Below are 12,888 nucleotides of genomic sequence, written 5' to 3' on the forward strand. Positions count from 1 at the left end.
TTTTTTTTCTTTTTTAGGTACAGTATATTGACACTTCAGTACCTTTTGTGAAGCAAGGTTTCAGATGGGGCTCTAGGGCAGACGAGGTGGCCGAGTGGTTAAGGCGATGGACTGCTAATCCATTGTGCTCTGCACGCGTGGGTTCGAATCCCACCTTCGTCGGAAAGCCATCAGAGTCTCTTTTGATGGCCAGCATTTCTTGTAGTATAATTACACTCTCTTTCAAGACAGAGCCAGGATCCGCTAGATGGGATCATCTGACTGTTCCATTTTAACAAATATGTCAAATAAAGTGAAGTATTTTGTGCGTAATAGAAATTAGATCTTTCATGGAGTTTCCAGAGGATTGCCTTTCACTCACTCCTGGCTTATTAACCAGTTTGGATAAATAGATTGATAAGAAAGCAGCTCTTACTCCTAAAGTTTAGGCCGTCTCAAATGAATGACTGTTAACATATGTCTGCCCCACAGAGACAGATCACTTCTAATAAGTGGGTTCTCTATATGTCACTGATTGCAGACATACTAACTAGAGCTATCGGTATGGTCTTGAATGTGAAAACTCTTATTTTCTCATATGAAAATGTAGTTTTTCATACTTCCAAGAAAAGTGCCTTAAGCATGGTCTTCAATGTGTGCGCGCACGTGGACATTCATATGCAACTACGTTTCCATACAGAGTCTCAAAATCATAGATATATTCATACCTCAGTAAGAATACATGTTGCAATTTACATCCTGCGTGCAGACTGTCCTTGTAGCTCAGTGGCAGAGCACTGGTCTTGTAAACCAGGGGTCATGAGTTCAAGTCATTCTTCCCTGGAGCCACACCTTGCTTTAGGATTGCTTATTGCCAAGCTTCCCTTTCCTGCTTTCATATTATCAAGAAAATATCATGAAGATCATTGAATTATAAATTATTGCCTCACCCCTTCCGATCGCCTGACGAACGCCTGACAAACGCCATTCTCACCCTGCCGGGCAAGCCCTGCCGGGCAAAGCCAAATAAGCCATGCATATTTACAGTTCCTTTGAAAGGCAGAGCGAGGACTAGGACCTCTGTTCCGACTGAATCTGCATCCACAGAAAGGATGTTATAAGGCCCTACAAATTTCACCAAGGAGATGTGAAATTCTTCCCCCATAAAATTCTTTTTTTCCCAGATACCCCGGCTCTTAGGCAAATGAGGTTACTCCTCAAAACCCCACCCCCACTCACCATAAATATCCTTCTCTCCTGCTGTCCATTCAAATGATACAAGGTATCTTGTACATAGAGAGAAAGGGAGAATAGGCAGACTTGTGCTTCAAAGATTTGGTGACCTTGGATGGGTGGGTTGAATGAAGAAGTGAACCTGGTTTCTGGGAAAGGAGTATCGAGATGAAGATGAGGAAAAGTGAACATGGACCACATTCATAGGTTAGAGAAATACATTTAATAGGTTGAACGGTTTTGAAAAGTGAACTTCGAGCAGTAATTGTTGTTTTTTAAATTGCAAATAAATTAAAAATGAATGTGGGATTGGAGGCACACTCTGAGCAGAAAAGCACCATAAGCTGCTATGGTGCAACTCAAGATGGTGAATAGAACCTTTAATATGATGATGCTCTTCTTTTGCTAGTTTTTTCGAGTCACCTTTTATTGTAAGTAGCTGATACAGCATTTTTTGCAGCTCTTCAGTTTATGGTTATCATGTGAGAACACTGTTTTCATCATATTTATTATTCTACAAATGTATTTTTAAATGCACTGATGTGGTGTTTGCATGAAATGCAAGATGGCACATCATGGAATGTTTAAACTGAGCATCGCGTAGGATATGTGATATTTGGCACCCAGAGGAGTAGGACACGTAGATCCTATAAGAAGTAAAGACTCTCTAGCAAGGGCCGTCCATACTCTGAGTTTAAACTTTACTTTTTGTGAAATGGTTTATGAAAACAACACGGCTGCTCCAGGTGAGGCTCGAACTCACAACCTCGGCATGGCTCAGTGCAAGTACTGCTGTATAAGTACCGCGCGCTAACCGATTGCGCCACTGGAGCTCTCTCTTTTCACATCTCCCCAGGTGAGCCATCTACAGCTGACCAAGTAGATGACAGACACTGCTCCATCATTCACTGTGCAAGATCGACTCACATGCTAGCATGTTATCATGACTATTAAAAATACAGTCCTTAGATTCTATAATTGTCCTATAACATATGCTCTGTCTATTCAAAACCCCATAGAATTATATCTTGACAGTTCTGACAAAGTCTAGGGGAATCTTATGAATATTTGTAATTAGCACATAGTAAGAATTTCCCAAAAATGAAATGTAGGTCCCTAATTGGGGGAAGACGTGGAATGTGAGATCTTGCCTCAGCTGTTTTTTTTCTTTTTTAGGTACATTATATTGACACTTCAGTACCTTTTGTGAAGCAAGGTTTCAGATGGGGCTGTAGGGCAGACGAGGTGGCCGAGTGGTTAAGGCGATGGACAGCTAATCCATTGTGCTCTGCACGCGTGGGTTCGAATCCCACCTTCGTCGGAAAGCCATCAGAGTCTCTTTTGATGGCCAGCATTTCTTGTAGTATAATTACACTCTCTTTCAAGACAGAGCCAGGATCCGCTAGATGGGATCATCTGACTCTTCCATTTTAACAAATATGTCAAATAAAGTGAAGTATTTTGTGCGTAATAGAAATTAGATCTTTCATGGAGTTTCCAGAGGATTGCCTTTCACTCACTCCTGGCTTATTAACCAGTTTGGATAAATAGATTGATAAGAAAGCAGCTCTTACTCCTAAAGTTTAGGCCGTCTCAAATGAATGACTGTTAACATATGTCTGCCCCACAGAGACAGATCACTTCTAATAAGTGGGTTCTCTATATGTCACTGATTGTAGACATACTAACTAGAGCTATCGGTATGGTCTTGAATGTGAAAACTCTTATTTTCTCATATGAAAATGTAGTTTTTCATACTTCCAAGAAAAGTGCCTTAAGCATGGTCTTCAATGTGTGCGCGCACGTGGACATTCATATGCAACTACGTTTCCATACAGAGTCTCAAAATCATAGATATATTCATACCTCAGTAAGAATACATGTTGCAATTTACATCCTGCGTGCAGACTGGCCTTGTAGCTCAGTGGCAGAGCACTGGTCTTGTAAACCAGGGGTCATGAGTTCAAGCCTCATCAGGGCCTTTTTACATGAGTCTTTCTGTATGTTGTTTTCAAGTCATTCTTCCCTGGAGTCACACCTTGCTTTAGGATTGCTTATTGCCAAGCTTCCCTTTCCTGCTTTCATATTATCAAGAAAATATCATGAAGATCATTGAATTATAAATTATTGCCTCACCCCTTCCGATCGCCTGACGAACGCCTGACAAACGCCATTCTCACCCTGCCGGGCAAAGCCAAATGAGCCATGCATATTTACAGTTCCTTTGAAAGGCAGAGCGAGGACTAGGACCTCTGTTCCGACTGAATCTGCATCCACAGAAAGGATGTTATAAGGCCCTACAAATTTCACCAAGGAGATGTGAAATTCTTCCCCCATAAAATACTTTTTTTCCCAGATACCCCGGCTCTTACGCAAATGAGGTTACTCCTCAAAACCCCACCCCCACTCACCATAAATATCTTTCTCTCCTGCTGTCCATTCAAATGATACAAGGTATCTTGTACATAGAGAGAAAGGGAGAATAGGCAGACTTGCTTCAAAGATTTGGTGACCTTGGATGGGTGGGTTGAATGAAGAAGTGAACCTGGTTTCTGGGAAAGGAGTATCGAGATGAAGATGAGGAAAAGTGAACATGGACCTCATTCATAGGTTAGAGAAATACATTTAATAGGTTGAATGGTTTTGAAAAGTGAACTTCGAGCAGTAATTGTTGTTTTTTAAATTGCAAAGAAATTAAAAATGAATGTGGGATTGGAGGCACACTCTGAGCAGAAAAGCACCATAAGCTGCTATGGTGCAACTCAAGATGGTGAATAGTACCTTTAATGTGATGATGCTCTTCTTTTGCTAGTTTTTTCGAGTCACCTTTTATTGTAAGTAGCTGATACAGCATTTTTTGCAGCTCTTCAGTTTATGGTTATCATGTGAGAACACTGTTTTCATCATATTTATTATTCTACAAATGTATTTTTAAATGCACTGATGTGGTGTTTGCATGAAATGCAAGATGGCACATCATGGAATGTTTAAACTGAGCATCGCGTAGGATATGTGATATTTGGCACCCAGAGGAGTAGGACACGTAGATCCTATAAGAAGTAAAGACTCTCTAGCAAGGGCCGTCCATACTCTGAGTTTAAACTTTACTTTTTGTGAAATGGTTTATGAAAAACAACACGGCTGCTCCAGGTGAGGCTCGAACTCACAACCTCGGCATGGCTCAGTGCAAGTACTGCTGTATAAGTACCGTGCGCTAACCGATTGCGCCACTGGAGCTCTCTCTTTTCACATCTCCCCAGGTGAGCCATCTACAGCTGACCAAGTAGATGACAGACACTGCTCCATCATTCACTGTGCAAGATCGACTCACATGCTAGCATGTTATCATGACTATTAAAAATACAGTCCAAACGGAATAGATTCTATAATTGTCCTATAACATATGCTCTGTCTATTCAAAACCCCATAGAATTATATCTTGACAGTTCTGACAAAGTCTAGGGGAATCTTATGAATATTTGTAATTAGCACATAGTAAGAATTTCCCAAAAATGAAATGTAGGTCCCTAATTGGGGGAAGACGTGGAATGTGAGATCTTGCCTCAGCTGTTTTTTTTCTTTTTTAGGTACAGTATATTGACACTTCAGTACCTTTTGTGAAGCAAGGTTTCAGATGGGGCTGTAGGGCAGACGAGGTGGCCGAGTGGTTAAGGCGATGGACTGCTAATCCCGTGTGCTCTGCACGTGTGGGTTCGAATCCCACCTTCGTCGGAAAGCCATCAGAGTCTCTTTTGATGGCCAGAATTTCTTGTAGTATAATTACACTCTCTTTCAAGACAGAGCCAGGATCCGCTAGATGGGATCATCTGACTGTTCCATTTTAACAAATATGTCAAATAAAGTGAAGCATTTTGTGCGTAATAGAAATTAGATCTTTCATGGAGTTTCCAGAGGATTGCCTTTCACTCACTCCTGGCTTATTAACCAGTTTGGATAAATAGATTGATAAGAAAGCAGCTCTTACTCCTAAAGTTTAGGCCGTCTCAAATGAATGACTGTTAACATATGTCTGCCCCACAGAGACAGATCACTTCTAATAAGTGGGTTCTCTATATGTCACTGATTGCAGACATACTAACTAGAGCTATCGGTATGGTCTTGAATGTGAAAACTCTTATTTTCTCATATGAAAATGTAGTTTTTCATACTTCCAAGAAAAGTGCCTTAAGCATGGTCTTCAATGTGTGCGCGCACGTGGACATTCATATGCAACTACGTTTCCATACAGAGTCTCAAAATCATAGATATATTCATACCTCAGTAAGAATACATGTTGCAATTTACATCCTGCGTGCAGATTGGCCTTGTAGCTCAGTGGCAGAGCACTGGTCTTGTAAACCAGGGGTCATGAGTTCAAGCCTCATCAGGGCCTTTTTACATGAGTCTTTCTGTATGTTGTTTTCAAGTCATTCTTCCCTGGAGTCACACCTTGCTTTAGGATTGCTTATTGCCAAGCTTCCCTTTCCTGCTTTCATATTATCAAGAAAATATCATGAAGATCATTGAATTATAAATTATTGCCTCACCCCTTCCGATCGCCTGACAAACGCCATTCTCACCCTGCCGGGCAAAGCCAAATAAGCCATGCATATTTACAGTTCCTTTGAAAGGCAGAGCGAGGACTAGGACCTCTGTTCCGACTGAATCTGCATCCACAGAAAGGATGGTATAAGGCCCTACAAATTTCACCAAGGAGATGTGAAATTCTTCCCCCATAAAATACTTTTTTTCCCAGATAACCCGGCTCTTAGGCAAATGAGGTTACTCCTCAAAACCCCACCCCCACTCACCATAAATATCCTTCTCTCCTGCTGTCCATTCAAATGATACAAGGTATCTTGTACATAGAGAGAAAGGGAGAATAGGCAGACTTGTGCTTCAAAGATTTGGTGACCTTGGATGGGTGGGTTGAATGAAGAAGTGAACCTGGTTTCTGGGAAAGGAGTATCGAGATGAAGATGAGGAAAAGTGAACATGGACCACATTCATAGGTTAGAGAAATACATTTAATAGGTTGAATGGTTTTGAAAAGTGAACTTCGAGCAGTAATTGTTGTTTTTTAAATTGCAAATAAATTAAAAATGAATGTGGGATTGGAGGCACACTCTGAGCAGAAAAGCACCATAAGCTGCTATGGTGCAACTCAAGATGGTGAATAGAACCTTTAATATGATGATGCTCTTCTTTTGCTAGATTTTCGAGTCACCTTTTATTGTAAGTAGCTGATACAGCATTTTTTGCAGCTCTTCAGTTTATGGTTATCATGTGAGAACACTGTTTTCATCATATGTATTATTCTACAAATGTATTTTTAAATGCACTGATGTGGTGTTTGCATGAAATGCAAGATGGCACATCATGGAATGTTTAAACTGAGAATCGCGTAGGATATGTGATATTTGGCACCCAGAGGAGTAGGACACGTAGATCCTATAAGAAGTAAAGACTCTCTAGCAAGGGCCGTCCATACTCTGAGTTTAAACTTTACTTTTTGTGAAATGGTTTATGAAAAACAACACGGCTGCTCCAGGTGAGGCTCGAACTCACAACCTCGGCATGGCTCAGTGCAATTACTGCTGTATAAGTACCGTGCGCTAACCAATTGCGCCACTGGAGCTCTCTCTTTTCACATCTCCCCAGGTGAGCCATCTACAGCTGACCAAGTAGATGACAGACACTGCTCCATCATTCACTGTGCAAGATCGACTCACATGCTAGCATGTTATCATGACTATTAAAAATACAGTCCTTAGATTCTTTAATTGTCCTATAACATATGCTCTGTCTATTCAAAACCCCATAGAATTATATCTTGACAGTTCTGACAAAGTCTAGGGGAATCTTATGAATATTTGTAATTAGCACATAGTAAGAATTTCCCAAAAATGAAATGTAGGTCCCTAATTGGGGGAAGACGTGGAATGTGAGATCTTGCCTCAGCTGTTTTTTTTCTTTTTTAGGTACAGTATATTGACACTTCAGTACCTTTTGTGAAGCAAGGTTTCAGATGGGGCTGTAGGGCAGACGAGGTGGCCGAGTGGTTTAGGCGATGGACTGCTAATCCATTGTGCTCTGCACGCGTGGGTTCGAATCCCATCTTCGTCGGAAAGCCATCAGAGTCTCTTTTGATGGCCAGCATTTCTTGTAGTATAATTACACTCTCTTTCAAGACAGAGCCAGGATCCGCTAGATGGGATCATCTGACTGTTCCATTTTAACAAATATGTCAAATAAAGTGAAGTATTTTGTGCGTAATAGAAATTAGATCTTTCATGGAGTTTCCAGAGGATTGCCTTTCACTCACTCCTGGCTTATTAACCAGTTTGGATTAATAGATTGATAAGAAAGCAGCTCTTACTCCTAAAGTTTAGGCCGTCTCAAATGAATGACTGTTAACATATGTCTTCCCCACAGAGACAGATCACTTCTAATAAGTGGGTTCTCTATATGTCACTGATTGCAGACATACTAACTAGAGCTATCGGTATGGTCTTGAACGCGAAAACTCTTATTTTCTCATATGAAAATGTAGTTTTTCATACTTCCAAGAAAAGTGCCTTAAGCATGGACTTCAATGTGTGCGCGCACGTGGACATTCATATGCAACTACGTTTCCATACAGAGTCTCAAAATCATAGATATATTCATACCTCAGTAAGAATACATGTTGCAATTTACATCCTGCGTGCAGACTGGCCTTGTAGCTCAGTGGCAGAGCACTGGTCTTGTAAACCAGGGGTCATGAGTTCAAGCCTCATCAGGGCCTTTTTACATGAGTCTTTCTGTATGTTGTTTTCAAGTCATTCTTCCCTGGAGTCACACCTTGCTTTAGGATTGCTTATTGCCAAGCTTCCCTTTCCTGCTTTCATATTATCAAGAAAATATCATGAAGATCATTGAATTATAAATTATTGCCTCACCCCTTCCGATCACCTGACGAACGCCTGACAAACGCCATTCTCACCCTGCCGGGCAAAGCCAAATAAGCCATGCATATTTACAGTTCCTTTGAAAGGCAGAGCGAGGACTAGGACCTCTGTTCCGACTGAATCTGCATCCACAGAAAGGATGTTATAAGGCCCTACAAATTTCACCAAGGAGATGTGAAATTCTTCACCCATAAAATACTTTTTTTCCCAGATACCCCGGCTCTTAGGCAAATGAGGTTACTCCTCAAAACCCCACCCCCACTCACCATAAATATCCTTCTCTCCTGCTGTCCATTCAAATGATACAAGGTATCTTGTACATAGAGAGAAAGGGAGAATAGGCAGACTTGTGCTTCAAAGATTTGGTGACCTTGGATGGGTGGGTTGAATGAAGAAGTGAACCTGGTTTCTGGGAAAGGATTATCGAGATGAAGATGAGGAAAAGTGAACATGGACCACATTCATAGGTTAGAGAAATACATTTAATAGGTTGAATGGTTTTGAAAAGTGAACTTCGAGCAGTAATTGTTGTTTTTTAAATTGCAAATAAATTAAAAATGAATGTGGGATTGGAGGCACACTCTGAACAGAAAAGCACCATAAGCTGCTATGGTGCAACTCAAGATGGTGAATAGAACCTTTAATATGATGATGCTCTTCTTTTGCTAGTTTTTTCGAGTCACCTTTTATTGTAAGTAGCTGATACAGCATTTTTTGCAGCTCTTCAGTTTATGGTTATCATGTGAGAACACTGTTTTCATCATATTTATTATTCTACAAATGTATTTTTAAATGCACTGATGTGGTGTTTGCATGAAATGCATGATGGCACATCATGGAATGTTTAAACTGAGCATTGCGTAGGATATGTGATATTTGGCACCCAGAGGAGTAGGACACGTAGATCCTATAAGAAGTAAAGACTCTCTAGCAAGGGCCGTCCATACTCTGAGTTTAAACTTTACTTTTTGTGAAATGGTTTATGAAAAGCAACACTGCTGCTCCAGGTGAGGCTCGAACTCACAACCTCGGCATGGCTCAGTGCAAGTACTGCTGTATAAGTACCACGCGCTAACCGATTGCGCCACTGGAGCTCTCTCTTTTCACATCTCCCCAGGTGAGCCATCTACAGCTGACCAAGTAGATGACAGACACTGCTCCATCATTCACTGTGCAAGATCGACTCACATGCTAGCATGTTATCATGACTATTAAAAATACAGTCCAAACGGAATAGATTCTATAATTGTCCTATAACATATGCTCTGTCTATTCAAAACCCCATAGAATTATATCTTGACAGTTCTGACAAAGTCTAGGGGAATCTTATGAATATTTGTAATTAGCACATAGTAAGAATTTCCCAAAAATGAAATGTAGGTCCCTAATTGGGGGAAGACGTGGAATGTGAGATCTTGCCTCAGCTGTTTTTTTTCTTTTTTAGGTACAGTATATTGACACTTCAGTACCTTTTGTGAAGCAAGGTTTCAGATGGGGCTGTAGGGCAGACGAGGTGGCCGAGTGGTTTAGGCGATGGACTGCTAATCCATTGTGCTCTGCACGCGTGGGTTCGAATCCCATCTTCGTCGGAAAGCCATCAGAGTCTCTTTTGATGGCCAGCATTTCTTGTAGTATAATTACACTCTCTTTCAAGACAGAGCCAGGATCCGCTAGATGGGATCATCTGACTGTTCCATTTTAACAAATATGTCAAATAAAGTGAAGTATTTTGTGCGTAATAGAAATTAGATCTTTCATGGAGTTTCCAGAGGATTGCCTTTCACTCACTCCTGGCTTATTAACCAGTTTGGATTAATAGATTGATAAGAAAGCAGCTCTTACTCCTAAAGTTTAGGCCGTCTCAAATGAATGACTGTTAACATATGTCTGCCCCACAGAGACAGATCACTTCTAATAAGTGGGTTCTCTATATGTCACTGATTGCAGACATACTAACTAGAGCTATCGGTATGGTCTTGAATGTGAAAACTCTTATTTTCTCATATGAAAATGTAGTTTTTCATACTTCCAAGAAAAGTGCCTTAAGCATGGTCTTCAATGTGTGCGCGCACGTGGACATTCATATGCAACTACATTTCCATACAGAGTCTCAAAATCATAGATATATTCATACCTCAGTAAGAATACATGTTGCAATTTACATCCTGCGTGCAGACTGGCCTTGTAGCTCAGTGGCAGAGCACTGGTCTTGTAAACCAGGGGTCATGAGTTCAAGCCTCATCAGGGCCTTTTTACATGAGTCTTTCTGTATGTTGTTTTCAAGTCATTCTTCCCTGGAGTCACACCTTGCTTTAGGATTGCTTATTGCCAAGCTTCCCTTTCCTGCTTTCATATTATCAAGAAAATATCATGAAGATCATTGAATTATAAATTATTGCCTCACCCCTTCCAATCACCTGACGAACGCCTGACAAACGCCATTCTCACCCTGCCGGGCAAAGCCAAATAAGCCATGCATATTTACAGTTCCTTTGAAAGGCAGAGCGAGGACTAGGACCTCTGTTCCGACTGAATCTGCATCCACAGAAAGGATGTTATAAGGCCCTACAAATTTCACCAAGGAGATGTGAAATTCTTCACCCATAAAATACTTTTTTTCCCAGATACCCCGGCTCTTAGGCAAATGAGGTTACTCCTCAAAACCCCACCCCCACTCACCATAAATATCCTTCTCTCCTGCTGTCCATTCAAATGATACAAGGTATCTTGTACATAGAGAGAAAGGGAGAATAGGCAGACTTGTGCTTCAAAGATTTGGTGACCTTGGATGGGTGGGTTGAATGAAGAAGTGAACCTGGTTTCTGGGAAAGGATTATCGAGATGAAGATGAGGAAAAGTGAACATGGACCACATTCATAGGTTAGAGAAATACATTTAATAGGTTGAATGGTTTTGAAAAGTGAACTTCGAGCAGTAATTGTTGCTTTTTAAATTGCAAATAAATTAAAAATGAATGTGGGATTGGAGGCACACTCTGAACAGAAAAGCACCATAAGCTGCTATGGTGCAACTCAAGATGGTGAATAGAACCTTTAATATGATGATGCTCTTCTTTTGCTAGTTTTTTCGAGTCACCTTTTATTGTAAGTAGCTGATACAGCATTTTTTGCAGCTCTTCAGTTTATGGTTATCATGTGAGAACACTGTTTTCATCATATTTATTATTCTACAAATGTATTTTTAAATGCACTGATGTGGTGTTTGCATGAAATGCATGATGGCACATCATGGAATGTTTAAACTGAGCATCGCGTAGGATATGTGATATTTGGCACCCAGAGGAGTAGGACACGTAGATCCTATAAGAAGTAAAGAATCTCTAGCAAGGGCCGTCCATACTCTGAGTTTAAACTTTACTTTTTGTGAAATGGTTTATGAAAAGCAACACTGCTGCTCCAGGTGAGGCTCGAACTCACAACCTCGGCATGGCTCAGTGCAAGTACTGCTGTATAAGTACCACGCGCTAACCGATTGCGCCACTGGAGCTCTCTCTTTTCACATCTCCCCAGGTGAGCCATCTACAGCTGACCAAGTAGATGACAGACACTGCTCCATCATTCACTGTGCAAGATCGACTCACATGCTAGCATGTTATCATGACTATTAAAAATACAGTCCAAACGGAATAGATTCTATAATTGTCCTATAACATATGCTCTGTCTATTCAAAACCCCATAGAATTATATCTTGACAGTTCTGACAAAGTCTAGGGGAATCTTATGAATATTTGTAATTAGCACATAGTAAGAATTTCCCAAAAATGAAATGTAGGTCCCTAATTGGGGGAAGATGTGGAATGTGAGATCTTGCCTCAGCTGTTTTTTTTCTTTTTTAGGTACAGTATATTGACACTTCAGTACCTTTTGTGAAGCAAGGTTTCAGATGGGGCTGTAGGGCAGACGAGGTGGCCGAGTGGTTAAGGCGATGGACTGCTAATCCATTGTGCTCTGCACGCGTGGGTTCGAATCCCACCTTCGTCGGAAAGCCATCAGAGTCTCTTTTGATGGCCAGCATTTCTTGTAGTATAATTACACTCTCTTTCAAGACAGAGCCAGGATCCGCTAGATGGGATCATCTGACTCTTCCATTTTAACAAATATGTCAAATAAAGTGAAGTATTTTGTGCGTAATAGAAATTAGATCTTTTATGGAGTTTCCAGAGGATTGCCTTTCACTCACTCCTGGCTTATTAACCAGTTTGGATAAATAGATTGATAAGAAAGCAGCTCTTACTCCTAAAGTTTAGGCCGTCTCAAATTAATGACTGTTAACATATGTCTGCCCCACAGAGACAGATCACTTCTAATAAGTGGGTTCTCTATATGTCACTGATTGCAGACATACTAACTAGAGCTATCGGTATGGTCTTGAATGTGAAAACTCTTATTTTCTCATATGAAAATGTAGTTTTTCATACTTCCAAGAAAAGTGCCTTAAGCATGGTCTTCAATGTGTGCGCGCACGTGGACATTCATATGCAACTACATTTCCATACAGAGTCTCAAAATCATAGATATATTCATACCTCAGTAAGAATACATGTTGCAATTTACATCCTGCGTGCAGACTGGCCTTGTAGCTCAGTGGCAGAGCACTGGTCTTGTAAACCAGGGGTCATGAGTTCAAGCCTCATCAGGGCCTTTTTACATGAGTCTTTCTGTATGTTGTTTTCAAGTCATTCTTCCCTGGAGTCACACCTTGCTT

The 12,888-nt window shown here is 40.8% G+C and overlaps 12 non-coding genes across 12 annotated transcripts; 7 read left to right on the forward strand and 5 right to left on the reverse strand.

Annotated features, from left to right (window-relative positions):
* The first annotated feature begins 80 nt into the window (after positions 1–80).
* TRNAS-GCU (transfer RNA serine (anticodon GCU)) lies at positions 81–162 on the forward strand. Its single transcript has one exon. It is a non-coding gene; the product is annotated as a tRNA-Ser (tRNA).
* A 1,788-nt stretch (positions 163–1,950) lies between these two features.
* TRNAI-UAU (transfer RNA isoleucine (anticodon UAU)) lies at positions 1,951–2,045 on the reverse strand. Its single transcript has 2 exons — positions 2,008–2,045; positions 1,951–1,986 (listed from the first exon to the last, which is right to left on the reverse strand). It is a non-coding gene; the product is annotated as a tRNA-Ile (tRNA).
* Positions 2,046–3,122: 1,077 nt separating this feature from the next.
* On the forward strand, positions 3,123–3,194 carry TRNAT-UGU (transfer RNA threonine (anticodon UGU)). The gene has a single exon. It is a non-coding gene; the product is annotated as a tRNA-Thr (tRNA).
* A 1,160-nt stretch (positions 3,195–4,354) lies between these two features.
* Positions 4,355–4,449, reverse strand: TRNAI-UAU (transfer RNA isoleucine (anticodon UAU)). The gene is made up of 2 exons: positions 4,412–4,449; positions 4,355–4,390 (listed from the first exon to the last, which is right to left on the reverse strand). It is a non-coding gene; the product is annotated as a tRNA-Ile (tRNA).
* Positions 4,450–5,533: 1,084 nt separating this feature from the next.
* TRNAT-UGU (transfer RNA threonine (anticodon UGU)) lies at positions 5,534–5,605 on the forward strand. Its single transcript has one exon. It is a non-coding gene; the product is annotated as a tRNA-Thr (tRNA).
* Positions 5,606–6,755: 1,150 nt separating this feature from the next.
* On the reverse strand, positions 6,756–6,850 carry TRNAI-UAU (transfer RNA isoleucine (anticodon UAU)). The gene is made up of 2 exons: positions 6,813–6,850; positions 6,756–6,791 (listed from the first exon to the last, which is right to left on the reverse strand). It is a non-coding gene; the product is annotated as a tRNA-Ile (tRNA).
* Positions 6,851–7,927: 1,077 nt separating this feature from the next.
* Positions 7,928–7,999, forward strand: TRNAT-UGU (transfer RNA threonine (anticodon UGU)). The gene has a single exon. It is a non-coding gene; the product is annotated as a tRNA-Thr (tRNA).
* A 1,162-nt stretch (positions 8,000–9,161) lies between these two features.
* Positions 9,162–9,256, reverse strand: TRNAI-UAU (transfer RNA isoleucine (anticodon UAU)). Its single transcript has 2 exons — positions 9,219–9,256; positions 9,162–9,197 (listed from the first exon to the last, which is right to left on the reverse strand). It is a non-coding gene; the product is annotated as a tRNA-Ile (tRNA).
* A 1,084-nt stretch (positions 9,257–10,340) lies between these two features.
* TRNAT-UGU (transfer RNA threonine (anticodon UGU)) lies at positions 10,341–10,412 on the forward strand. The gene has a single exon. It is a non-coding gene; the product is annotated as a tRNA-Thr (tRNA).
* A 1,162-nt stretch (positions 10,413–11,574) lies between these two features.
* TRNAI-UAU (transfer RNA isoleucine (anticodon UAU)) lies at positions 11,575–11,669 on the reverse strand. Its single transcript has 2 exons — positions 11,632–11,669; positions 11,575–11,610 (listed from the first exon to the last, which is right to left on the reverse strand). It is a non-coding gene; the product is annotated as a tRNA-Ile (tRNA).
* A 413-nt stretch (positions 11,670–12,082) lies between these two features.
* TRNAS-GCU (transfer RNA serine (anticodon GCU)) lies at positions 12,083–12,164 on the forward strand. The gene has a single exon. It is a non-coding gene; the product is annotated as a tRNA-Ser (tRNA).
* Positions 12,165–12,753: 589 nt separating this feature from the next.
* On the forward strand, positions 12,754–12,825 carry TRNAT-UGU (transfer RNA threonine (anticodon UGU)). Its single transcript has one exon. It is a non-coding gene; the product is annotated as a tRNA-Thr (tRNA).
* The last annotated feature ends 63 nt before the right edge of the window (positions 12,826–12,888 follow it).

The sequence above is a fragment of the Triturus cristatus genome, chromosome 12 (genome assembly GCF_964204655.1).
Source record: "Triturus cristatus chromosome 12, aTriCri1.1, whole genome shotgun sequence".
Taxonomy (NCBI): domain Eukaryota; kingdom Metazoa; phylum Chordata; class Amphibia; order Caudata; family Salamandridae; genus Triturus; species Triturus cristatus.